Genomic DNA, 26,435 nt, shown 5'->3' with positions numbered 1-26,435 from the left:
GAATCACAAGAGAAGCCGTATGGCGGGCCTTCTCGGCTCGGTGCCAGTGTCATGAAGGTGGAATACACCATTAAAAGGTGCAGTGCAGTGGAGCATGGTGGTAACTGAACAGCTCCTGAACATGCTGGGGAGAGAGAACACAGGGCTCTGGGGGGGATGGGGAGAGGGGTGTGTGGCAGGGTGCTGCAGGAGCCCTTAATCAGCTCCTGCCACTCCAGCCCCAATCCATTCTCCCTGATTGGGGCTGGGTGAACCACCCTATGTTTGCCTGATAACTTTCCTGATAACACCTGTCAGCCTCATTAGGAGGCGCTATAAGCCTGGAAGGAAGGAAGAGGAAGAGGGGACTAGTCTAGTTGCAGGTGGTCAGGCTCTGTGGGCATAGGAGCCACCTAGTCTGTTGCTGGCCAGGCCTGTGGTAGGCCAAGCAGCTGTAAAGCCTGTATATAATTGGAAACTAGTGGTGGGAAACTGATAAGGAATAAAGAACACTGGTGTTGCACCAGACTGGAGTGTCTGATTCAGAGGAGAGGGGCCAAATCCAGAGGTGCACAGTGAGTTCCCCGTTACAGGGGGTTGCGCTCAGGAAGGAACAGCGGGAATGCTAAATTCTCCTAACTGGAACACAAGAAAGCTGAACTAAGTTTCCCTATTTGGGAGTCAGTGCAACATCAGGGCATAGGTCTAATGCTGATTGATCTGAGGAGTCTAAGCTGAGACACCCAGATTTTGAGGGAAAGTGTTTTGCCTTAAGGCACAGCCAGTTTGTATCTGACAATTAAATGGCTTTGATTCAGTTATTACATAATAAGAACACTGCAGTGATGAGATCCTGCCCTGAGCTGTCACCTGCCACAGATTTGTCCTGCTCCTGAAGCCTCCCTCAATATCCTTACCCAGCCATGGCAGCTGTGTCACTCAGCGTGTGGCCAGCATTGTCTGCATTGAGACACCCCAAATCAGTATTCCATTGGTCCATAAACCCCAGAGTCGTCCTGCTTAAGCTTCAGAGCATGGGCAGTATAAAAATGTCCCATAATGTACCCAGGGAATTGTGCAATGCTATACATGTGTGAGGGGCCTGCTTTCCTCCCTGACTCCTTTGGCCATCAGTAGAAGCCTAAAAGCATAAGATATGAAAATGTGTCTTCTGAAACATTCAGACATTTTGTGCTGCTCTGCTGGTGCAAAATGGGTCTCAAGACAGCTGATTCCCCATAGGAGGATCTCTAGGGCCCTGTGGTGCCATAGAGCTGGCATGGAAGTTCCCGTGCCACCACCTCCCCTTGCAGTGATGCAGTGAGTCCTGAGGATGCGTCTGGCTAAGAAGCTCCATAATAACCCACTGTAGCTGTTGGGCTCTCACTACTCCAAAGCTGTGCGTAAAGCTCCTCAGCCACTGCAGAACTATCCCTTGATTCCTGCTGTCACCTTGGTATACCTCATTATTGATCATAAACATGTATTCAATCATCCTGAATCCCCTATATTTTGTAGCATCATCCCAAAAGTGCTGGCAAAGAACCCATCAGGGCTTTAATCAGCTGCCAGTGCAGGTGCGATTGATCCAGAGGTAATTTCTCAGCCACCAATCATCTTGAAACAGTAAATCAGATTCAGGAGATGGCTGCTTTCTGCATGCTGCTAGAGTGGACTTGGGGAAGGCTTGTTGGAATAATCAGTTGAGTTGGAAGTAAAAGATGATATTACAGCTGAGTTGTTTTAGGGCACAGAACCTCAAATGATGATTGAATGTGAATAATTATGGGCCTGATCCAAACCAATTAAAATCCATGGAAAGACTCCCATTGATTTCAATGTGCTTTGGATGAGGCCCTATATTGGGATGAAAGGAGGGAAAGGTGAGAAAAGCAGTGCCATCCAGGGGATGGGAGAATAGATGGGGATGCAGAGGGCTCTGCCAGTAACTTGTGTGACATTGGGCAAATCACAGCATCTGTTTCCTCTCCCACCTTTGGCTGTCTTGGCTACATAGACTATAAATTCTTTCTTTTACTAAAATATAGGTACAATGCATAGCACAATGAGACTCCAGTTTCAATTGAAATCTCCAGGTGCTACTGTAATGCAAATAATAATAATGAATAATAATGTATTACATGGGGTCACTATTATATTGCCATTGTCTTTCTCAGTTCTATACAACAGAAAAGGTGGAGAATCTTATAAACCTGGAGAAATACATTATTTAATTTTGGAAAAGCATAGAGAGAGAACATAGATGTGTGAACAGATCTCAAGTTCTGTCTAAACAATCAAGCATCTGACTTGTTCTAGAATAAGCATGAGTATCGTTTTGGGATGAACAAGTGTTTTATGATATTTTTATGCATGTTTGGGGGAGGGAGGGAGGGGAGGTTGCCTGCTTACCCTAGCGCTCGCCCTTAAAAAAAGCCAGTCTCGAAATGACCTCCTGGAGTTGCCACCCATCCCATTTTTCCCCTCCTTTCCACAGGGCAAGACCAGCCTATGGGATTATAATCGATCTTGGGAACAGAACCATGCACAATTTGGTCATCTTGTGACATTGCAGCCATGATGTTGGGTTGTCATGTACTTTGTGTGAGTGTGTTTGTATGTCTCTATATCTGTTTGTAAGAAAGCCATTATGGTGCCCTCTAGTGGTCGGGCCTGTAGAAAGGATAAGGGACCCACTACTAGTGAAGCTAAGGGAGATTGTCTAGTTGAAGTGAGAAGCCTGGGCTTTTGGAACAGGGAGGCTAGAGTACCAGTCCCAGCAACTTACCTAGTGATTGTGTCTGTTGGCCACAGTGCACGGGCCCATTACAGCGTTCCACCAATGGTGTTGCACCAGTGTGCTCATGACATGGCATGAGTCTGTCATGTAGTAGGACAAACAGAAGCAGCCTCCTGGTGGCAGTGAAGCCGGATGAGCTGGGGCTGGCATAGTTCCCTTCAAAGCCTGTCCGAGAAACATCAGTCAGAGGGGGACACCAATGAGTGGCTCAAGAAACTTACTCCCCCAGCCTGCCTGGCGCTGGGCAGTTTAGGACTGAGCTCAGGGCCTGAGGGTAGCAAGCCATTAGGCTGGCACCACTATTTCTGGTGCTGTGTTGTATCATGTTCCCCATCTCTCTCTCCCTGGGCTGTGGATGGACTGTTAGTGTTCAGAGATGCAACTGCATCCCCACAACATTGGCCTAGAAGTCACATGTACAAAACCATTCTTTAAAAGCTGAGGAATCTTGGGGGTGGGGGGAACAGGTGTAATGCTCCCCCCCTACACAGATACCATCACCAGTATTGCAGAGGTGACACCTTGTTCCTGGACATGCTGCGAGGGAGGGGATCCTGTGCTGGGGGGAATGTTGCCTGGCCAATGAGACATAAGGCTGTCAGAAATATGCCTCAGGGTCTTTCAGGGAAAGATGCTACATAAAGATAAGGAGGATGGTTATTCATCTGCATTTCCACAAAGAGTGGTTCTACACTGGTAAAACTTCCCTGCCCTGCTCCTTTTGTGGGTCTTGCTCCTTCATGGGTTTGGTCTATTCCAAAGCCCAGTCAGACACAAGGAACTCCAGAATGCTAGGGATGAAATCCTGGCTCGACTGAAGTCAAGGGAGTTTTGCCATTGGATTCAATGAGGCCAGGGGTTCATCCTAGATTTCTGAAAGGGCTTGGGTCCCAGAGGAGGGAAGTCTTTTAAAACCATGTTGTGGTGGATCTAGTTCATGGTAGTGAGGGACAGGTTGCAGTGGGTAAAGCCAAGCATGACATGGGCAGGCAGAGTGCATGCACCCCCCCCTTCGCCCCATCTTACCCACACACCCTCTTCTCTGTTCTGTCTTTCATTCAACCCCTGATTGCTACTGTCCCTCAGTCCTTATCTGTGGAACAGCCCTCCCCCCATCTCTCCCCATGCTTCCTGCTGGCAGTCCAGTGCCCCTCATTTCTGATGTGCCTCTCCTGTGCTACCGGGGCTCCCAGCCTCCTCAAAGAACAGACTGCTGCTGTGCATCCAGCAGTGCGTGTTGGTTCTGTGCCGGGCGCCATTGTCCATCAGGACTTGGCTGAGACATTCAATCTGGTGGCACTGATGACTCGACTCCAATTCCAGGCCAGGCCTCCAGAGCTGAAGGGACACGTGTATTGACTGTGGCTACCCTGGGCTCCTCTAGTAAGGGAGGAAATGCGGAAGCCCCCCGAGTTCAGCCAGCCCCGGTAAGTGTGACTCGCCCAGGAGAACTCCCCGCAGGGGCGGAGGGCGCCAGGGCGCAGCTGGGGAGCACAACCGCGGCCCGCTGTGGCAAGGAGCAGCGAGGAGGGCGCGGCAGAGCCACCTGCCGCCCCCGCCAGAGGACGGTGCTGAGTGGAAGTGGGTGGGCGCGATCTCTGTGCAGCCGGGCTGGCCGAGGCGCCTTGGCACCGCCTCTCAGCGGCGGGATTTGTCCCCGAGCCTCGGAGAGCGCCCCGCGGCCAACGGCTCCGTTCCCGCCTCTCCCCCCGGGGGCTGGGGCGCAGCTCGCCAAGGCGGCAGCCTCTGATGTCATGCGGGGAGTGTGAGGCGGCTGCGGGCGGCGCGTGGAGCGGGCGGCGGGAGCCAGACCGAGCCCAGGCGAGGGACGCGTGAGGAGCGCTGCGGAGATCGGCTGCGGCTGGACGGCCCCCGGCACCCGAGCCAGCGGGCGGCGGGCACCTGGCGCTCGGGGAGGGGATGAGCTCGCCCAGGCGGCCGCGGGAGCGCTCCAGCCGGAGCGCCGGGAAGGAGCAGTAGGGCGCGTCTCCCCGCCCTGCCCGGGGAGCGCAGAGCCAGACCGCGGCGCTGCGAGCTCGCCCCAGCCCCGGGGCCGCTCAGATCCGGGCGCGTCTGTCCCGCTGCTGCCCAGCGGGCACTGCCAGGGGCAGGGCTGCCGCGAGCTGCCCCTTCCAGCCGGGGCTCCCTGATCCCCCAGCCCGGCTCTTCGGCGGAGACTCCCGGAGCGTCTCGAGGCGGAGACCGAGCCAGGAGCTACTGACCCGCGGGGCGCACCTGCTCCTGGGGGCCGGTCCCCGGGGCCAGCGCGAGCGGGGATCCTGGCAGGGCAGCCGGGCACCGCGGGTGAGTCTCTGGGCAGCAGGGAGCTGGCAGGCCGGGGATGGGGCTACCTGGCGTGATTGCTTGGCTGGTGCGGGTCTGACTCCCAGCCAGGGAGGGATGTGTGAGTGTGTGTTTGTGTGCCACGCGCGGGAGAGGACTGGGAGATTTGGAGAGACAGAGGTTGTAAGCTCCTTGTAGTCCTCAGCAGCGGGAGTGCGTCTCAATTTGCTCGCTGTTGTGGTGGGTTTGTGGAAGGAGGGTGTGTGTGTGTGTGTAAACACACAGCTGAGGAGCAGAATTGGCTGCTTAGTCTCTGGTTCCTGTGACAGCACAACCAAAGGCAGTAGGCAAAACAACTATTGCTAGGTCCATGGAGAGAGGTGGCTCTCCTTAAAGCCACACTGGTTTCCTTTCTTTCCTAGTCCTGCTAGCCTTCTCCTTAACCATCTCCTGGCTGGATACAGCTGGGATTCTGGTAATGCTGCAGAGCATCAAAGGCCTGGCTTGAATTATTTTAACTTTCACCTGCATGGGCAGCAGTTACTTAGGATAAGTAAAGGTCTGCCGGTGGGGAGTGAGACAGAGTTGATGCATGGGCATGTCCCATCAGACTAGCTGAGACCCCAAGCAAATCCACAGCTTCAGGCTTGTGGCATGGGCTGAGGAATATTATTGTTCTGTGACAGCTAGGAATTCGCAGCATCCTGATCCAACAGCACTGCATGGCCACGGGACAGCCTGTTGCAAGAGGCCCAAACTACAATGGTGTGGGATGCTTGCATCCAACCTTGCAAGCACTCCAGTGGACCCTGGCATTTGAGGTTTGATGCATTGGTTAACCTCAGTCCCTGCTCATGAAAGCTCAGTAAAGCTGTTTGGAGAGATCTCCTGCAGCTGAGAAACAGGCCAACCTCCCTCCTCTCCCCCACAGCTGGCACCCGCCCCACTGCAAAAGCCACTCTTTCTCCTGCCCCACAAACCCAGTTTTGGTTTGGGTCCAGTTTCAAGGTGACCTGGGCCAGCTGACGGTGGTGGGTTGCTATTTGGAATGGTATCACTGCAGGAACAGGTGAAATAGGGTGGTTTGGCTACAGTTTGGCTTTGAATCTCAATGGCTTTGAATTCTCAAAGGAACACATGGACTGAAAGCAAAGGCATGATGGTTACGATGGTAGCCCCTACTGAGATCAGTGACCTGCCTTGTGCCAGGCACTACACTCACAGAGGAAGAGAGAGGCCCTGCCCCAGGGAGCTCACAGTGGGGGAATACTATCCTTCCTATTTTACAGCTGGGGATCTGAGGGGACTGAGTGATTTACTCAGGGTTATAGAGAGTGTCTGTGGTGGAGGTAGGAACTAAATCCAGAACTCCTGGCACCTTAAGCAGGAGGCGATCTTTCCTCCTATGGAAACCCATCCAAAAGAAGTCATCCATACTCTCTTGTTTTGACCAGCACAGCATCTCCCGTCTTTGCCTCATGGGACCAAATTGCAAAGGAAGCTTCTCAATTACCCTGTTGAGAAACTGTGTTCTTTCCTCCTTTTGCTCAAGAGTCATGGAGTCTATATGTGAGTAGGGTACCAATGCAATGACACAATTGCTCTTCCTCTCTTATCAGCTGTGCTATGGGGGATACATTACCCTCAGGTGTCTGCTCAGGATAAATCCACCAGGACAAAGATCTTGATAGGTGCAAAATGACAGATAATTTTCATGCACAGAGTTGAAAACAGTTAACTGTCTCCATAGGTGATGTGCATGAAGGATTCATACTAGATTACAGAAAATCCGTGATTCAGACAGATCCAAAATTCACCAGTAGACTTGTGTTGGGCAAAAGGGCTGGCGGGAGTTGCCTATTTTGCATAGGTCATTTGCTTTGTTATGAAGGGAAGTAGGCACTGAAGATGGGTTATTCCATCCCCACTGTCCTTGTCCCTGCTCCCGAGTTGCATGTTAAAGGCTAAAGGCTTCATATAGTGTAATTCCTAGGCTGAGGGCTTTGGAATTTGATGGATCACCTTTCAACAGGGATCTATGTGCAGGAACTCTGTTCTGGGTAGGGATGTAGGAGCAGAACCTTACACCCATGCCCTCTCTCTAGATGGCTTGGCATTTCCAAGTGCATAGCTTCCTAGACACTCCCTTTTGCTGGATCATCTGGGTTGCTGAGGAATGGAACTGGATTCTGAGAGAGTTTTGGCCATGCTGTCGTTAGAGAGGCTGCATTTTGCAGGACACACTGGTCCGATAGTTATGTGCAGTAACAGGGTGTTCTGGAGACATCTTCCAGAGACTCTTTGGTGAATGGGCCGTACTGTGTGTTCAGTAGCTCTCTTTCTCTGCATTTTTCATGTAATCTGCTCCCTAGGTAGAAGCTGCATAAATTTAGGCTCACACCCCGACTACTGAAAGATCCTCTCCATTCCAGTAGCTGCAGATGAGGAACTCTGGGCTCATAAAGGGCCCTCCAGCTCAGCTGAGAATGTAGGATTGGAGTACACACATCTGTCTCCTCTCCTCTGTGTCCCAGCTGCAGCATATTCATTCAACTCCAGGGTCTGATGCCGATCAGATATTGGAAGCATCCCCTGGTGAGCTACTCTCCAACTTTGGGATCCCAAGGTGGTTATCCAGTTACAGCAAAATTAGGTCTCTCTGCAGCCTGTGCCCATCATGGGTTTGTCTGGGGGCAACTTAATGAAAAGGAGAAAACTTTGTTTATTGCTCATCCAGATGTGCCATACATTGCTCTGTATTTTTATTCACAGGCCTTCCCTGGCAGCGAAGGGAATAGATGATTTAAAGAGACAGTATCTGATTCTATTCCTGCTGGCTTTTAGGAGCTGAGTGCAAACAAGCTGGGTCTGGTGTCACAATAGATAGAAACTAGAGGGGGAGGGAAGGGTTAGTTATGATCTCTGCTTTAGGATCTGGGAGATGGAAGGGTCTGAAAGAGGGCCCTAAAGGTAACAGGCTAGTGCTTTTCTACTGCGATAAGTTTCTTTCCTGGCTGGTACCTGCCCAAGAGGCCCTTGTGTGGGTCCCTCCCAGGGGAAACCTGAATGGGTATATTTATTTAAAAATACATACATGAGGGTCCTATTCTAAGTGGGCCCAATGAGTTTTCACCAAAGAGGCAGGGTTCCGACTGGGCTAGTATATCAGAGCATGGAGATCCTGCACAAAGACTCCCCTGCAAGCTGTGCGAGGGGCTTCCTAGGTGGTGATATGTACAATGGTGCATAGGGGATGGATGGCTGTACTGGCAGCGTGGCTAGTGGAAGTGCACAGCACATAGATCCATGAGGACTAGACCCCACCTTGGGTGGAAGCCAGGGGCGGCTCTAGGCACCAGCGGGCCAAGCGCCCGCTTGGGGCGGCGGTTTCCCGGGGGGGCGGCATTTGGCTCCGGTGGAGCTCCCGCCGGCATGCCTGCGGCAGGTCCACCGGAGCCCGGGACGAGCGGACCTACCGCAGTCATGCCTGCGGCGGGTCCCGTCTTCCCGCGGCTCCGGTTGAGCTCCCGCAGGTGGCGGGAGCTCCACCGGAGCCAAATGCCGCCCTCCCCAGGAAGCCGGAGCCGCGGGAAGAGGGGACCCGCCGCGGGACTGGGGAAGGGCGGCGCAGCGCTCCGCGCTGCTTGGGGCAGCCTACTTTGTAGAGCCGCCCCTGGTGGAAGCAGTGAGCTGCGTCTATTTATCCCCCCCGTGTCCTGCTGTGTGGCCCAACTACAGGAGTTAAACAGCCCTGAAACACAAGTTGTGAGTGAGGATTGTTTCCTTCATCCACATGATCTCCTGGCATGTTTCTCTCAGAACACAGGCCCAGGGTCAGAGGAATGACCGGGCTCATCTCACAGACCCTCAGAACTTGATGAGGTTCTCCCATCACCAAGTCACACTAAAACAGCACTGTTACTTTTTGGAATGTATGAACACCTGTCTCTCCATGGAACTGTGGTGGAGAATTTCTAAACGTTTGTGGCCTGTTCCAGTGCCTGTTGATGACAATGGAAAGACTCCTTGGAGTCCAACGGGCATTGGGCCAAGATCTTTCCTTGGAGAGGCCTCCAGAAAGTTTGGATTATCATCTAAAACTTGGATAAACTTTTCTGAGGCTCCCCCTACCAAAAGCTTCTCACCGGCCCCATTCCTCCCTCTTTGCTTTTGGCCCCGGATACTCTCTTACATAAGAACATAAAAACAGCCATACTGGGTCAGACCAAAGGTCCATCTAGCCCAGTATCCTGTCTTCTGACAGTGGCTAATGCCAGGTGCTTCAGAGGGAATTAACAGAACAGGTAATCATCAAGTGATCCATTCTCTGTCACCCATTCCCAGCTTCTGACAAACAAAGGCTAGGGCAGGGTTTCTCAAACAGGGGTCACCGCTTGTATAGGGAAAGCCCAAGGTGGGCCAGGCCGGTGTGTTTACCTGCCCTGTCCGCAGGTCCGGCTGATCGCGGCTCCCACTGGCCGCTTCCAGCAGCTCCCGGGGGCCCGGAGCAACAATCTGCAGCCAGTGGGCGCCGCGATCGGCCAGACGTGCAGACGGGGCAGGTAAACACCCTGGCCCGGCCTGCCAGGGTCTTTCCCTACACAAGTGGTGACCCCTGTTTGAGAAACCCTGGGCTAGGGAAACCATACCTGTCCATCCTGGCTAATAGCCATTGATGGACCTATCCTCCATGAACTTATCTAGTTCTTTCTTGAACCCTGTTATAGTCTTGGCCTTCACAAGAAAAAGTTCCACAGACTGACAGTGCATTGTGTGAAGAAATACTTCCTTTTGTTTGTTTTAAACCTGCTGCCTATTAATTTCATTAGGTGACACCTAGTTCTTGTGTTATGAGAAGGAGTAAATAACACTTCCTTATTTACTTACTCCACAACAGTCATGATTTTATAGACCTCCGTCATATCCCCCTTAGTTGTCTCTTTTCCAAGCTGAAAAGCCCCCAGTCTTATTAACCTCTCCCCATACGGAAGCCGTTCCATACCCCTAATCATTTTTGTTGCCCTTCTCTTAACTTTTTCCAATTCCAATATATATATTTTTGAGATGGGGCAGCCACATCTACATGCAGTATTCAAGATGTGGGTTTACCATGGATTTACATAGAGGCAATATGATATTTTCTATCTTTTTATCTATTCCTTTCCTAATGATTCCCAACATTCGTGAGTGGTAACAGCTAATTTAGACCCCATAATTTTGCAGTTCAGAACAAGTTTTCTATACAGATGGAGTAAAACTGAAATTGAATTGATATGACATTCTCCTAATTTGACCTAATAAAATATACAATAGAGCTCTCTGTTTTAATAGGACAATCCCATGAACACGGTATCTGTGCACATCCCAAAATTATAACATACATTTAAAGGTCTATTTCTCTTTCCAGGCTCTGTGGACTGGCCTTTGTCTGCTTTGCATTGCTTTATTTCTAACATAGTGTTGCTATGGGCAGGCTGGGGCAAGGCGGGTTTTGCAGCATGTTCTCAAGGTGCTGAGGTGAATGGTCATCCTGACTTGTTCCAGGTTCACAGGCCAGTCGTGGAGGAAGCTGTGCTTCCCGCACAAGTGACCTTTGCGCTTGAAGCTGAGAGTTATGTTGTTCGAGTGGAAGGCAACTGCCCTGGGAAGACCTGACCCCCTAGTCTGTGGGACCACTCAGGTCGTCTGGGCTATTCCCATCCCATTAGCACTTAGCAATCCATTGCTGTTGATGGAAAGAGGCTGATTTGTGTGGCCTCAGTATCTGGCCCAATATGCGTAAGAGAGAAGGCATAGCAGAGTTTTCTTCTGCTCCCCAGGGAAATGCCTGAAAGTGGACTACCTGATGTGCTTTGGTTGTTAAAAGGGGCAGCTGGGAGTGAGGATTAGGGTAGACTGGTGGGTAACAATGTTCAGGACCAAATGGGGCTGTTTGGAACAGCATGCTGAGGAAGAAGGGTGAAATTCCCATGCATAGGAGCCTGGAGCAGACCATCCCTCCCCTCCATCTTCCTAAATTTCCCCTACCCTAAATATTAACTACTAGCAATTTGCTGCTGGTTTTACCCATGTCATAGTGAAGCAGTGGCCTCATGATGGACAGTTTTGTACCCATAGCCAAGAGAAAGTGCCTCACTGGGTCAAAGAATCAAGCTCTTAGACCAAAGCCTAGTGACTTCGGAGGCCAGCATTGATGGGTACCCTAGGTGCAGATGCTGCAAGAAGAGGGGTGAGATTTGAGAAGGAGAAAGAGGCTGATCTCTCAAGGGGTGTCCAGTGAGGGTATTTGGGAATAAAAGAGCAACAACCCAGCAAGAGCTGCCAACCATCCTAACACCTCCAGGATTGTCTCAGTTCAGCTGGGATGATTTCACATCCTTTCAGGAGGTCAGAGGGTCCCAGAATAACTTGTTGTGATGTGTGATGTTGTGTCACAACACACTGGCACTGCCTCTCCTGCCCTGTGGATGTTACACCCTGACTTGCCAGCATCGGATTGTGAGGTTGGAATGTAAACGTTACGCTGTTGTGACTTGCACTGGACAAAAAAAGATGGAGGCCGCACTAATGTTTTGAAATTGCTGGGTTTTGAAATTGCTTGTGATGTGAATTTATTTTGATTTGATTTATATTCCAAATAAAAAAGCACCTGCCAATGAGCTTTGGATCGGGCCATAAGGGCTTTTGACAAAAATTACAACTTCAGGCCTTAAAATATCTGCAAATCCAATAGCTTATCCTCATCCTTTGCGGGCAAAGTTAATCAACCACGGGCTTAATAAATCACAAAATAAGCTATTTGCACCACTGAATAAGAACTGAGGGCCAGATCCTCAGCTGGTGCAAATCAGTGTGGCTCTGCTGAGGTCAGCATTGCTATGCTGATTTATGATGTGGGCACTGGATAGTGTTTGCAGTTCAGAATTGCTGGGAAGTGTCAGTGTTTGTGACTCTGGGGGTTCTGTAAACCAGTCCCAGCCTGCTTTGACATTGGCATGACAATCAGAAATGCCACCTGCATTCTCTATGCATTAAATGTTTGCTTAAATATTAGTAAAGGCATTCCTCTGGCTGTTAAAGCAGTATTGACATTGGACTCTCAGGTGGCCAGAAGGAAAGAAACGTGACATCCAAATGCTCAGAAATGCTAGTCAGAGCTGTGCTGAGCTTGCCCTTTGATTTTGTATTCCCTATTCTAAGGCACATTTAAAACGTGTGAACTTCAAAGCCCTCCTTATTTTTAATAACATTGCAATACGTGGCTCAGGAAGCAAAAAGGGTCTCAGTGAGGCACTTGATTCTGCTCCAGATTGGACCTACGGAGTGGAATGATTAAATAAGCACCTTTTATCAGACCAGAATGTGATTGGCTGTGAGAGATATTAAAGGGTTACGCTGAGTGAATTCATTAGCGTGGCTGTGGCACAGTGGCAGAGTGAAGTGCGGAACTGAATGGATTAGTTGATCCAGGCCACCACAATTGTCATAGGGCCCCCAGCCTTATACCTTACCCCTACCTCAGGAACGCACGACTGGGCTTCATCGTTTTTGGTAGAACTGCAGCATGGTTAGCCTTGATCCAGGACTGCCTGGCTCTTGACAGAGACCAGCACTGTAACAGTCAACAAAGTATTAGTCTTCCTGCCATCCTCTTGCCTTATACACCCACCTCCATCATTTTCCACCAGTGCTGGCCTCATGTAGCTCTAGAGGAAGAGTGAGAATCATAACTCTGTTTTTCTCTCTCTGTCTCCCAATCCCCCCTCCCCAGAAAAGAGCTACTGACCCTTTGGTGCTATCAGGGCTAAAGGGACAGAGGAGGGAGCTGAGTTTCCATTTAGCTGAAGAACAGCAAGGCAAAGTGTTACTCTCTAGAGATGGACCTGAGGCCCCCTGATCCACGGACCTCAGAGCATTGGGGGTGTTCTGAACCCAATCCCTGATCCAGACCTGACTTCACGAGATGGCCTCGGACGGTTGGAATTCGGGTCCCAGTTCTGAGGCCCGAGTCCTTCCCCAGTAATAACAAGAAGTGAGTTGTTTGCAGTGTAGGAAGAACAAGAGGGGAAAGGTGACAGTGGGGTGGGGCCATGTTCTGAGGGCGAAGGAGATCATGGGGCTCAGAGAGGCAAAGGGAGGCTGGAATGGAGAAGCATCAGGGCTGATGAAGGAAAGGCAAGAGAGGAAGGACTAGGGTTTGTTATGCCAGATCACTCCCCTGCTCCATCATGTCTGATAGCCTGCTGCTGAGCAGTGGCCAGTGCTAGCTGGTGCTTTGGGGGAATGGAGGAGATTTACTGGACAGCAGGAAGGGGAGGAAGCAGACCAAGCTGGCATATTAGCATCAGTAGCAAAGGACACCTTTGGGAAGTCACTGCCAGCCTCCTCAGCTGCGGCTGACCATATGCAGACCATATGTTTGTGAGAGGGGGTGGAGTGGCGGAGATGCCTCCAATCTGTAAGCCTATTCTTGGAGACGGGCAGGCATCTGCTGTTCACATCCTCACTTCTGCCAAGCTGGAACCAGGCCGAGCTGGGACAGACAGCAAAGGGGGCCTTTCTCATGTCAGCCTGGGTCGGGTCATGGAAGGGAGAGCCCCCTGCAGGTGGTCTGAATATATCTGCCCTGTTTCCAAGCAGGCATTGCTAATGGGTAGAACACTGGATCCTGATGCCAGGAGGACGCTGGATCCTGAATCTGGATCCCGATACCAGGAGGACACTAGTGTCACTCAATTGTGGGGCAAGGCCGGATCCTCAAAGGTGTTCAGGTGCCTAACTCCCATGGGAGTTAGGCACCTGAACGCCTTTGGGGACCTGGGCCTAACTCCAGTAACCGCAATGGCATCTGTAACTGGGGGCTCTGCTCCTTTAAGGGCCAAAGGACCTGGGGCCAGGCAGCCCTGTTTGATTATCAGACTCAATTGGGAAGGGTTCAGGTAGTCCCTATTCCGGATGGAAGCTCATCTGGAAGAAAGCTGCAGGAAACAAGTAGAGCAGAGGAAGAGATGCAATGGGAAAGGCCCCATATCCTGCTTTGGCTCGGGGAATAGTGAGTTTGTGGTTGAATAATACACTGGGCCCTGAGAAAAATCATCCAGGCTCAGGGAATGGTGTCAGCCCCTGCTGGGCTGGGGGGCCAGGCCTGAAGTCCTACAGAGTCACTCCTGAGGTATGCTTGTGTGGGATCAGAATCAGGCCCGATTGGTCTAAGCTCAGCCCTGCTCTGACAGGGTCACAGGAGGCTGCTAGTCACATGCAGGGTTGTAGTTGAATCTAAGAAGAGTAAAATGCTCATTGAGTGTAGGTAGGGGCCTACACTACAACACTTGGATCTAGTTCTCAAACCCCCTGAAGTCTGCAGGGTGTCTTTGGTTTGGGCCCCATTAAAGGTCCAGGCACTACTTGTGAAATTTGCAACTGGATTTGGGTTTGAATTTTGAACTGCCCCCAGATTCATGGATCTGTGGTTTCATGCTTAACCACCAGGGCCGGCGCTTCCATTAGGCGACCCTAGGCGGTTGCTTAGGGGACCAGGATTCGGGGGCCGGCATTTTGTGCGCTCCCCACGGGGCGCACGGGAGCTTCTGGTTCCAGTCCTGTTGTGCCGCCGAAGAAGGACCTTCTACCGACATGCCACAGAAAACAGCGGCAGGCAATTGAGCAGCTCAAATACCGCTGTCGCCTGCGGCATTTCGGCGGAGGGTCCTTCTTTGGCAGCACGATGGGAGTGGAATCGGAAGCTCCCGCGCGCCCCATGGAGAGCGCACAAAATGCCGCCCCTCGAATTCTGCCTAGGGCGCCAGAAACTCTGGTGCCGCTCCTGCTAACAACGGCCATAGTGGGTGAGACCCAGTATCCTGTCTTCCAACCGTGGCCAATTCCAGGTGCTTCAAAGGGAATGAATGGAACAGGTGATCATCAAGTGATCCATCCCCTGTTGCCCATTCTCAACTTCTAGCAAACAGAGGCTAGGGACGCTTCAGAGCATGGTTTTGCATCCCTACTCATCCTGGCTAATAGCCATTGATGGTCCTATCCTCCATGACCTTATCTAGTTTTTTTTTTTTAACCCTGTTATAGTTTTGGCCTTCACAACAGCCTCTGGCAAAGCGTTCCACAAGTTGACTGTGAGTTGTGTGAAGAAATGCTTCCTTTTGTTTGGATCTAGGTGTGATTCATCCTTCTTTTAGTTTCAAGGGGTTATCCCTTAGCAGTTAATGGAAATGGGATTGTCTGAGTGACTGCCTGAACTGTGCTCCTGTAATTAATGAGCTCAGTACAATGTATGGGAGGTAGTTGTGGTGAGGAGAAAGGGAACTTGCCAGCTGAGATGTAAAGCCATTTTAGATGGCCATGAGATGACCATTTCTCATTAAAACATCATCCCATGGTGCTTATCACAAGCACAAGGGTGTTGGTCCCAGTCTCCTGGTGAAATTCCAGCTTGAGTAATTGCATTCTGCCTCCAGAAAACTCCTCCTGTTGTTTCCTTTGCATTCCTTTGCGTCGTCTCCCTGTGGTTTAGTAGTGATGTACATACTGGAAGTCTACTCCTAGTAAAGTCAATGACAATGCTCCCATTGATTTCAACTGGAAACAGATCATACATTTAAACAGCTACGGTGCCCCACTGTGAAGGGGGACACTGTCTTGCAGAGGCACCTGCGATTCAGGCCTTGGAGGGATGAGCCTTTATAAAGTGCTTGGGAATCCTTTGTGGTGAGAGGCTGTATGAGTTCCCGTCCTCCAGCAATGGGATAACTATAAATACTATATTTGTGGGGGGTGAGGTAGGGTAAGGATTCCTCCTCTTATTGATAAAAAAATGATGTATTTGTCGATTTCATGGCTGGGGCACCATGCTGAGTGCCTCTGATACCATCTCCTTGGCTTTATGAGCTGCCCTGACTTGGAGAGCCCTTGCCACGCTGGGAGAAACTTCTAAATGGATATAATATTTTACAGCCCTCCCATTAAATTGTCCTGTTTCCTTCTCCATCATTGCCAATTACCAATGCGCTTGCTTGTGTCTGTGCAAACAAATGCTGGCTCGTTTGGAATAAGCTGCTGCCTCTGGTATGGCTCCTTCAGGGATGCGTTTATGGTGCCCCCTTTCTGTAGTGCAGAAGTGATTTGGAGGTCGCCAGCATTGCGTTATTCCTGCGGGTGGGTTGGAGCTAAACTCCTGCAGGCAGTTGCTTTGGGTTTGAGGCTCAGGCCCATCACTGCAGGAACGCCTTGCGCTGTGTCATGTAATTTGTGTTACCATACTGCAGGGCGGTCCCCATTGTGCTAGGCACTGTATATGCACGTCATAATAGACATTTCTGCCCACTAAGCACTTGCCAGCTAAATACACAAGACAGACAAAGGGCAGTGGGAGGGGAAACAGAAGCACGGAGTGAAAACGACTTACCCAGGTTCCCTCAGGAAGTCAGTGGCAGGCATTGGAACGAAACGCAGGTCTCCTAAATCCCAGTCCAGTGCTGTACCCACTAGGTCCTGCTGCCATTTCAAACACTGAGGATACAAAGATCTGAGCAGTCTCAGTTGCTGTAGCTCACCTTCTCCAGCGACCCGCAGTGTCCCAGGCATGATGCTGTCATAGCCAAGTGGTGAGGCCTGGGGGTTGGTACATGTGTTCTGCTCCCTCAGTGATCGGGGGACATCAACAGAAGGGTAAAAGTTTGAGGGACACATTCCCCCTGCCCCCCCATTCTTCTCCCCAGTGCCCCCCATGGTGCAACTGGCTGCCCCTGATGCTCTTCAGTCACATTAGCTCGTCAAGCAAGCCCTTGCAGGCCTGCAAATGGAGCCATCTTGGTGCCCCCAAGCCTCTGACAGGATCAAGCAAGATGGCGCCTCTCTCAGGGTATGCCTAGCAGCTCTCCTTCCCTCTGGTACTACAGGCCCTTCCATGATGGGGCCCCGCTGCCCATTTGAGGCCACATGCTGACACTTATTCCCCAGATTTTCTGGGAAAGGGCCAGCCGGAGAGGGGTGTGGGTCTCCTCACTGCTTTAACAGTGCTCCCACCATGAATGCTATTTCAGTGTCAGAGAGAAGGACATTCCAGTGCCTCCCTTCTGAAGCCAGTCACTGGGGGCATTGCCAGACTGGTTCAGCCCTGAGCTCCGCCTAGCTCTGGGGCATGTCTGTGATGGGGCCAACACCCCAGTGCCGCAGAGGAAGGTGTAAGAACCCCGTACTAGCAGCTGTGGGATAATCTACTGCCCCACAGTGGTCTCACCCTGATCTCTAATAGAGCTCCAGGCCTGAATTACAAGGTTTAATATCGCTTCCAAAATGTATGTCATTAATTGTAACAGCTGGATATGCTTGGAGGTTTTAAGCCTTCCCCAGTACCCCCAGCACAAAGTATTCCCAGCCACCCTTGAGAAGGGAGCACAGTGCTTCGACCTGTTACCCAATGACCCCCACTACCTCCATTCCTGCACTTCTGAGGGGAACCGCTTCCTTTCCCCATCCCCTGCTTGGGCCGGGGGAGAGCAGGAAGCACTCTGTCCTATTCTAGACAGGGTCTTATGCTGTGCCAATCGCCGTAGTATCTGAGAGCCTCTGGGCTCATGAGCTGGTTCAGATCTCTGTTTTCCTGAGAGTGGAGGGAAAGCCCCAAGGAACACTTGACTGCCTTTGGATTAAAACCGGTTCCTTGGCTACAATCCGAGGTTTAGATCAGGAGACCTGGGGATTTACTGGCGAGCTGTTCTCCTTTGGGAGACTCCCCCCCTGCTCCCAGCACTGGGAAGAAATGAGTTCACACAGGGGCCAGCTTTATTCTATTAGCCACTTGGCTTGTGTGATGGGTGGTAGCCCAAGAGCTTTAGAGATTCCTGGATATTCTTGGCATGAGAACCTAGCCAGGCCCGGCAGCTGTTCTTTCCTTGCCAGACCCTGTGGTCTAATCCTTATTGCTTCTGAGAAACATTTGCCTGGACTCCATTCTTCTGACTCTAGCTTTAGTATCAATTTGTATCTTTAAACAGAAAGCATCTCTTTTAGGTTAATTGTTTTTTTCCTTTTTGTTTACGGTGGGGATTAATGAGGAACTGCAGCGTAAGGAAAATCTGAAACAGCTTCTTGTTTATTGTTTAATTTAGGAAAATGCTACTGAAGAGCGGGTGTTAGCCTGTGCTGTGCTGCAGTTTGTTCTGAAGCGCTAGAACGACTCACAGTGGTAGAGGACTGGGAAGGTTTTTAGCTCCCCCTACAGGCACTGCTTCTACTCCAGCCCTCACAGTGACTCCTGCTGGACGATGCTGGACTGGCATAATTATTAACACACTGACAGCTGATGCTCTTACATTGTCCTGTGCTATGGGTGACTCCCAGTGGAAGATGCTGTCAGTGGAGTAGTTCTGCCCCCGCATCGGTGTACCTGTGGAATTTCTTAGTGTAACTCCTGCTAGAAGAACCTAGAACTAGATTACAGCATGGATTTACGAAAGGTAGATCGTGCCAAACCAACCTGATCTCCTTCTTTGAGAAAGTAACAGATTTTTTAGACAAGGGAAATGCGGTGGATCTAATATATCTGGATTTCAGTAAGGCGTTTGATACGGTACCGCATGAAGAATTACTGGTTAAATTGGAAAAGATGGGGATCGAAATGAAAATCCAGAGGTGGATAAGGAGCTGGTTAAAGGGGAGACTGCAGAGGGTAGTATTGAAGGGGGAACTGTCCGGTTGGAGGGGGGTTACCAGTGGAGTTCCTCAAGGCTCGGTTTTGGGTCCGATTTTATTCAATCTATTTATTGCTGATCTGGGAACCAAGAGTAGGAGTGGGCTGATAAAGTTTGCGGATGACACCAAGTTGGGGGGTATTGCCAATTCGGAAGAGGATCAGGATATTCTCCAGGGAGATTTAGATGACCTTGTAAACTGGAGTATTAGTAACAGGATGAAATTCAATAGTGAGAAGTGTAAGGTTATGCATTTAGGGATGTCTAACAAGAACTTTAGTTATAAGCTGGGGACGCACCAGTTGGAAGTAACGGAGGAGGAGAAGGACCTAGGAGTCCTGGTTGATCGTAGGATGACTATGAGTAGGCAATGTGATGTGGCCGTTAATTAAGCTAATTCGGTATTGGGTTGCATTTGTCGAGGTATTTCTAGTAGGGATAAGGAGGTGCTAGTCCCGTTATATAAGGCGTTGGTGAGACCTCATTTGGAGTATTGTGTGCAGTTTTGGTCTCCCATGTTTAAGAAGGATGAATTCAAACTAGAACAGGTACAAAGAAGGGCCACTAGAATGATCCGAGGAATGGAAGGCCTTTCGTATGAAAGGAGACTTGAGGAGCTCGGTTTGTTTTCCTTAACCAAAAGAAGGATAAGAGGAGATATGATTACACTCTTTAAATATATCAGAGGATAAATACCAGGAAGGAGAGGAATTATTTCAGCTCAGTGCTAATGTGGACACGAGGACAATCGGATATAAATTGTCAGTCAGGAAATTCAGGCTTGAAAATAGACGAAGGTTTCTAACCATCAGGGGAGTGCAATACTGGAACAGCCTACCGAGGGAAACAGTGGGGGAGAAGGACCTCCATGACTTTAAGATTAAGCTAGATAAGTTTATGGAGGGGATGGTATGATAGGATAACGGGCTTAGTCAATAGGTCAATTAAGTGCCACACTGGTAAATAGTACAATGGGTCAATGGTATGATATAACCTTTTCCAGAGGGTTTGGCTGGAGAATCTTGCCCGCATGCTCGGGGTTCAGCTGACCGCCATATTTGGGGTCGGGAAGGAATTTTCCTCCAGGGAAGATTGGCAATGGCCCTGGAGGTTTTTCGCCTTCCTCCGAAGCATGGGGCAGGGGTCGCTTGCTAAGGAGTGGGTGGATCGGCTTATGTGGCCTGCATCTTGCAGGAGGTCAGACTAGATGATCATAATGGTCCCTTCTGATCTTGAATTCTATGATTCTATGAACTGATTCAGTTGTGACCTCTCCAAAGGTGCCAGCTATTTTGAATGAAATGGACAAGAACAAGCAGTCCCTTTGCTGCTCCAGGATAGTAGAGCTTTGCTGATGGCAGCATGGGGAGTGCTGTACAACCAAAGCGGTGAGCTTGACTTACCTTTTGCAGCAGACCTGCAATTCGGTGGGAGATTCAGGTACAATCCAAAATGGAGATTTCGACTCAATTAAAGATGTGAGTAAATCATACAATCAGCAGGATGTTTAATGTTCATTGTAATTCAATTAAGATTGCACTGCTTGTGAAATTTCGCTATGCCACAGATAACTAAGTGGCAAGGGGTCGATTTGGTAGCTGCAGAACATGCAAGATCCTTGGTGTAACACTGATTGAAAACAAACCTCAGCTACTCTTGAGCAGCTCACTAAATTAAGGCCAGAAAATTGAGTGTTGCCAGCCCTTTGGGATTCTGGCTCCCCACAGTATCCGTGAGAGGAGGGAAAGCTGGTGCCCTGATGCCTTGGAAGTTTTAAAGAAAGGGAAGGAGAGTAACCTTATTTGCAGCTGTCGCCTAGCTCAGCTGCCTGATCCCCTGCTGCAGCATCAAAGTCTGAGAGAGAGCCATTCTCTGAAGGTGTCACATGTTAGTTCCATAGAGACGAGAGGAGGAGGAGCCGAGAGAGAGAGAGAAGGAGGCAACGCTTCTACCTGAGCTGCAAAGGGGCTCGAAATCAGCTCTGGCTGGAGTCCACGTCCACCTGGGCACCATCCATGAGGACTTCTGGCAACTGCTTTTGTTCTTTCTGGGTATGTGACACCTCTGTCTGGCTGCAGCTCCCGTGGTGTGCCTAGGGCTGGATTTGTTAAGAGAGGCCCTCTTGTGTCCCCTACTGGCAAGAAAGTCTGTACTGGCAATTGGATCAAGAGAGGCTGTATTGATCAGCATTAATCTTATTATTTGCAGTGGGGTAGTGTCACTCAGGATCTGGGCCCTACTGTGCTGCTGGGCATTTCAACTGAGTTCTTATCCCAGCCCCTATGTCTGTGACTCTGACAAATGTAATACCCTGGGCACACCCCTTCCAGAATGCTGACCAGGCCTTTGGAAGAGGTCACTTCATATGTATCCGTCATCCCAGGTTTTACTCTGGGCCTTTATGCTGGGATAGGACTTTGGGAATTTGGCCACAGCTGTGTGGATTTTCATGCAGTGCAGACGTAATCAGTAGAACCCATAACTATGTACTTCAAGTCACCAAGACTTGTTGATAGTGATTTAAGCTGTAATCAGTAGCCTGGTGTTTTGTTACGTGACCTTGTGGTCTGCTCATTGCTGGGCTGGGCTAGCACATGTAGGTACAGTGCCTGGAATAATGATGTAATCATGAGTTCAGTAAACTCGAGAACCACACTTGTGTAGTACTGGGAAAGGTACGGGGCAGCTCCCCTCCTGCTACTGGGGCTATGGTTGCCACACAGTTTCCCTTTGTTCCTGAAACTCAAGGAACAGAATCACCCTTTAACTTCCCCTGGGTTTCTTTCTGAGATAGGGGTCCCGCCCATCTGGGAAGAACCGGACTCATTAGGGGACTGGGTGTGGAAACACCCACTCAGCCAGCCAACCCATTAACCCTTCTATAGTTCTCTTGGGGATTGTCTTAGCTTTACCCTTGTCCTGATGTAACATTCTCCCCCTCTTACCAGGGGAAATATATGAGTTTCACTGGCAAACTGAGCTCCTGTGGGAGGTTCGAGTCCTAGATTTTCAGAGGTGCTGAGCACCTTTGGCTCCTATTGACTTCAGCTGGAACTCGGGGTGCTTCAGTGCTTCTGAAAATCAGGTCCACATTCCAGGAAGCCAGGGCTACATGTTAACTCCTCCTCCAAATATGCCAGTTGGTGGGAAATGCTGTATGCTCACATTAGCTTTGGTTTGGGGGTATCATCCGGTTTTACATGGGGAGTTTCGCCTGTTATCTCAGGCCTTGGCTACACTGGCGCTTTACAGCGCTGCATCTTTCTCGCTCGGGGTGTGAAAAAACACTCCCCTGAGCGCAGCAAGTTACAGTGCTGTAAAGTGCCAGTGTAAACAGTGCCCCAGCACTGGGAGCGCGGCTCCCAGTGCTGTAAGCTAATCCCTACGGGGAGGTGGAGTACGTGCAGCGACCACACTCGCACTTCAAAGCGCTCCCGCGGCAGCGCTGTACAGCTGCAAGTGTAGCCATACTCTTAGTTTCCTTGTACCAGCAGAATGTGGTGAGTTTTCTGTGAATAAGAGGAAGACTTCAGTACCAAAAGACCCATTTCTTTTCTTCCTTCCCAGTCTTCCCATTTTTGTTTATATGTATCTGACCAACCACCTGTTCTTGGTTGGTCGTTGCTCAGGTGAGTGAAAAGGACCTATTTTCCCTATGGTTCCTACTCCTCTCACTTGCCACGTCACACACTGGTGCCACCAGTGAACCTTGCTTTATTCTCTGCAGTATCTCTGCCTCCCTACTGAGGGCAAGGCCACCTAGTGCTCCTGCCTGACACTGTTACTTTACTAACATCTTCAGTTCTGTGATTGCCTGTGCAGTGCCCAGTCCAGATTTGGTGGGGATTATAAACAGTGAGATCCTTGGCACTCACTGGTAATGGAGTGCTTTGTGCTACTGTGATCACAAATGTGCAAATACAAATAGGTTTACGAGTGTGCCGCATGGCTTGTGATTCACACCCGCACCAGCCCATTGGGAACGTTTGCAGGATGCTGTGCAAACCAGAGTAGGGAAGGTTTGCGCAACTGTATAGCAGACCAAGTCAAAGGGCAGAAGGGGAAGGAGGGAGGGGTAGAGGCAGATTTCTAAAGGAGAACTGCTGAACTGTGGCACTTGGTGGATGCTGCAAAAAATCTCAGGGACTGCTCATTCTGACTTTTAAACATATTTTCTTTGATACTGTTCATCTTCCCCCCCCCCGTTTTGGGTTGATATTCCACAAATATGCATGAGCTTCACTAGTGTGACGGTTGGTGGAAAAACAAATGCCAAGCATGACTAGTCACAGAAAGTAATTTTTCTAATCGCAAAACCGACAACAGTGAACGTTTCAAACCACAGGTGGCAAGCTTTCCACTTGAGTAGGCAATCCATGCTGGGATTTGTTAGCTGTGAGAGAGAAGTGGGGTGAGTAATATATTTTACCAGACCAACTTCTGCAGGTGGAAGGAACAAGCTTTTGAGCTGCATGGTGCTCTTCCTTGGGTCTAGAGAAGGTAACCACAATTGGTTAGTGGTGTTAATCATCCAGTCGGGAGAGAAACAATGCCACATGACTGATGTTTCTAAACAACCCACCATGAATGATGAATATTAGCAATGTACTATTTGCCAGCCTGCTGCAGGTCAAGAACTGGTCACTAATGAAACGTACGAGTAACTTTGCCTGATAAATACACTGGAGAAATTTGCAACTGGTTGTTGGAGAGAACAATGTTGATGACTGATCCTTCCAGCTCTGCTGGAGAAGGGCTGAAAGGGAGGAAGGCAGAGGCCAAGACAGCTGGGATCTTCACCCTATGGCCTTGCGGGTTTGAATTGAATACACTATCATCTTTACCCGGGGCTGTAATTTGGCTTTGAGGTCACGTTTCTGTCAGTTTGCCTACCTACTTAGAGACACCACCAACTGTTATGAAGAGTGAAGGAGAGGGGGAGGAAGGAGACAGGCAGAGGAGGGGAAAACACGGGACAGAGCAGAAGACTGACTGAATCCTTGACTTCACTGCTAAAAAAGGTGGATGGTGTCTTTCTTTTATCACAGGCTAACTATGCATGTAAGGTCTCCTGAAATGAAAGCACAGCAAAGACAAGGCACTTTGATTTTACTGTGCAGTAAACTGGGTGAGGTGAACCCCAGATGGGAACATAGTGTTGACCTCACTGAGGGTATGTCTACACTACCAGATTAGTTCGATTTAACTTAATTCGAATTTGTGGAATCGACCTTACAAAGTCGATTTTGTGTGTCCACACTAAGGACACTAATTCGACTTTGTGAGTCCACACTAACGGGGCCAGCGTCGACATTGGAAGCGGTGCACTGTGGGAAGCTATCCCACAGTTCCCGCAGTCCCCGCTGCCCATTTGAATTCTGGGATTTCCCCACAATGTATGCTGGGGGGAAAAATGTGTCGAGGGTGGTCTTGGGTAACTGTCATCATTCAACGTGCTTTCGGACGTCTCAAGGGGAGATGGAGGAGCTTACTGACTCGCTCGGATCTCAGCGAAACCAATATCCCCATTGTTATTGCAGCTTGCTGTGTGCTCCACAATCTCTGTGAGAGCAAGGGGGAGACCTTTATGGCGGGATGGGAGGTTGAGGCAAATCGCCTGGCTGCTGATTACGCTCAGCCAGACAGCTGTGCAATTAGAAGAGCCCAGCGGGAAGCGCTGTGCATCCGGGAGGCTTTGAAAGCTAGGTTCCTCAGCAAGCAGGGTAACCTGTGACTGTTCAGTTTCTTTACAGAGAAGCTGAACCTGCCCCTGCTTCAGTTACTGTTGACTTTCTTCTGCAGTTACATACCCCGTTCACCACATTTCCCCCCTTCCAACACACGTTTAAAAATAAAGTTAATGGAACATTGTTAATTAACAGCGTTTTCTTTATTAATGAATTCGCGTTAAAGGGTTGAAACAGGGACGCAGACTGTGGTGGGTAGGGTGTGCAGTGATGTTAACCCCGCTTCTACACTCGAGGAATGATAGGCTCCTGCTCCTAGAGTGGTCTGCAGTGCCGGACTGGTTGTTTCAACGGAGCCTGCCATCCCTCCTTTTCGGGACTCTGTGTGCGGGGGCTACGTGACCTTGTGGCGGGGGAGGACGGTTACAGATTCCCCTGCTGCGTGGCTCTGTGGTCTGGGACAAGGACCGCTGCATAAGTTCTGTAACCGCCCTCCCATGCCACAAAGTCACGTACTCCCCACCCACACAGAACATGGAAAACACCTCCCAGACCGACCAGGGTGCCTACTGACTGCACTGTGTGTGTGACCTGCTGTTGATCCTGCCCCCGTGTCTGTACCCTGGTAAAGGTGACTGTCATATGCAATTAACAACCCCCTTCCCCCGCCCTTCACAGACGGTCTTCTGTAGAAAAACTTGACGGAAATAGTAATTAACAGCAAACTACTTTTAATAATCAACTACACAGTTAGGGGATGAAACTGGGATTGGGGCTTCGGTGAGCCAGGAAGGGAAGGACTTCTCAACATTTAGGGAATGAGAGCCTTCTTGTATTTGTGCACTCTGCAGGGGTACAGTGACAGTTTTCACGGCTCCTGTCGCCCCTCCTTCTTGTTACTTTGGGTGAGGGGGGGTTGGGACTTTGTGGCGGGGGAGGGTGGTTGCAGATACAATGCAGGGGGGCTCTGTCCTCCTGCCTGCGGTCCTGCAGAACATCCACAAGGCGCCGGAGCATGTCAAATTTTCCCTGGGCATTTCCTGTGTGGCTGATCAGAACATCCAAGCTCGGACTGCTGTCCAGAGCATCAACAGAATGGTGCACTGTGGGATAGCTCCCAGAGCTACTAAGGTTGATTTCCATCCACACATAGCCTAATTCGACATAGCCATGTTGAATTTAGCGCTACTCCCCTCGTCGGGGAGGAGTACAGAATTTGAACTAAAGAGCCCTCTAGGTCGAACTAATTAGCTTCCTGGTGTGGATGGGTGCACGGTTAAGTCGAATTAACGCTGCTAAATTCGACATAAACTCCTAGTGTAGACCAGGCCTGAGTTTACCTCACAGTAAAGCCAAAGTGGTTTATCTTTGCTGTGTTTTTTACCCCAGGACACTTCACATGCATAGTTACTCTGAGGTAAAAAATTCACCTTTGGAGCAGTGAAGCCAAGGCCTGAGAGGGAGACAGATGCAGGAGAGGGCAGAAGGCATATAGGAATTGAAGCTAAATATCCCACTGCAGGGAGGAGGCAGCATTCCTCAGGCATTGTTCTCCTGCCTCCATATTGCTAAGCCAACAGCATACAAAACAAAGGCCGTGCGCACAACCACAAACGTAGCTCACCTGTCTACCCGATTTCTATTTAGAACAAAACCCTCCAGAGTGGGGAAGCAACAGGCTTGCCTGCAGTAATATGTGCTAATGAAGGTGGCCTGCTGCATAACTTATGCAAAATTACTGCGGCCGGGGGGAAGCTGCGTTTAAAGTTTTTACATTTTCCCGGGGCAGGAAAGAGCAGGATCAGGAACCCTGCAGGTGCTGAGATGTTTTACTTTTCTGGCTGAGACTCTGGGTTGCACAGCGGATGTTTCAGATTATCCTCTTCCCTGGGGCGGGCTGACAAAGGGGCCATCACCAATGGGTTTGTGATGGGGGCACTCTGTGGTATCAAGCCTGCCTGATCCCTGCCCTCTATTTCC

The 26,435-nt window shown here is 50.1% G+C and overlaps 1 protein-coding gene across 3 annotated transcripts in view; it reads left to right on the top strand.

Annotated features, from left to right (window-relative positions):
- Window positions 1-366: 366 nt before the first annotated feature.
- The window catches only part of LINGO1 (leucine rich repeat and Ig domain containing 1), a 487,413-nt gene continuing 461,344 nt past the window's right edge, over window positions 367-26,435 (top strand). Inside the window, exon 1 of one of the 3 annotated variants that reach the window (XM_039492410.1) lies at window positions 367-554. The gene's annotated coding sequence lies outside the window, so the exon portion shown is untranslated. Of the gene's footprint in view, window positions 555-4,104; window positions 4,207-4,804; window positions 5,084-26,435 lie in introns of those variants that run through there. The other 2 variants (XM_039492408.1, XM_039492406.1) reach the window with 2 other exon arrangements.

Source organism: Mauremys reevesii, linkage group 10 (genome assembly GCF_016161935.1).
Source record: "Mauremys reevesii isolate NIE-2019 linkage group 10, ASM1616193v1, whole genome shotgun sequence".
Lineage (NCBI taxonomy): Eukaryota > Metazoa > Chordata > Testudines > Geoemydidae > Mauremys > Mauremys reevesii.
Note: the sequence above shows the minus strand (reverse complement) of the source record. Positions and strands in the feature narration are given on the sequence as shown.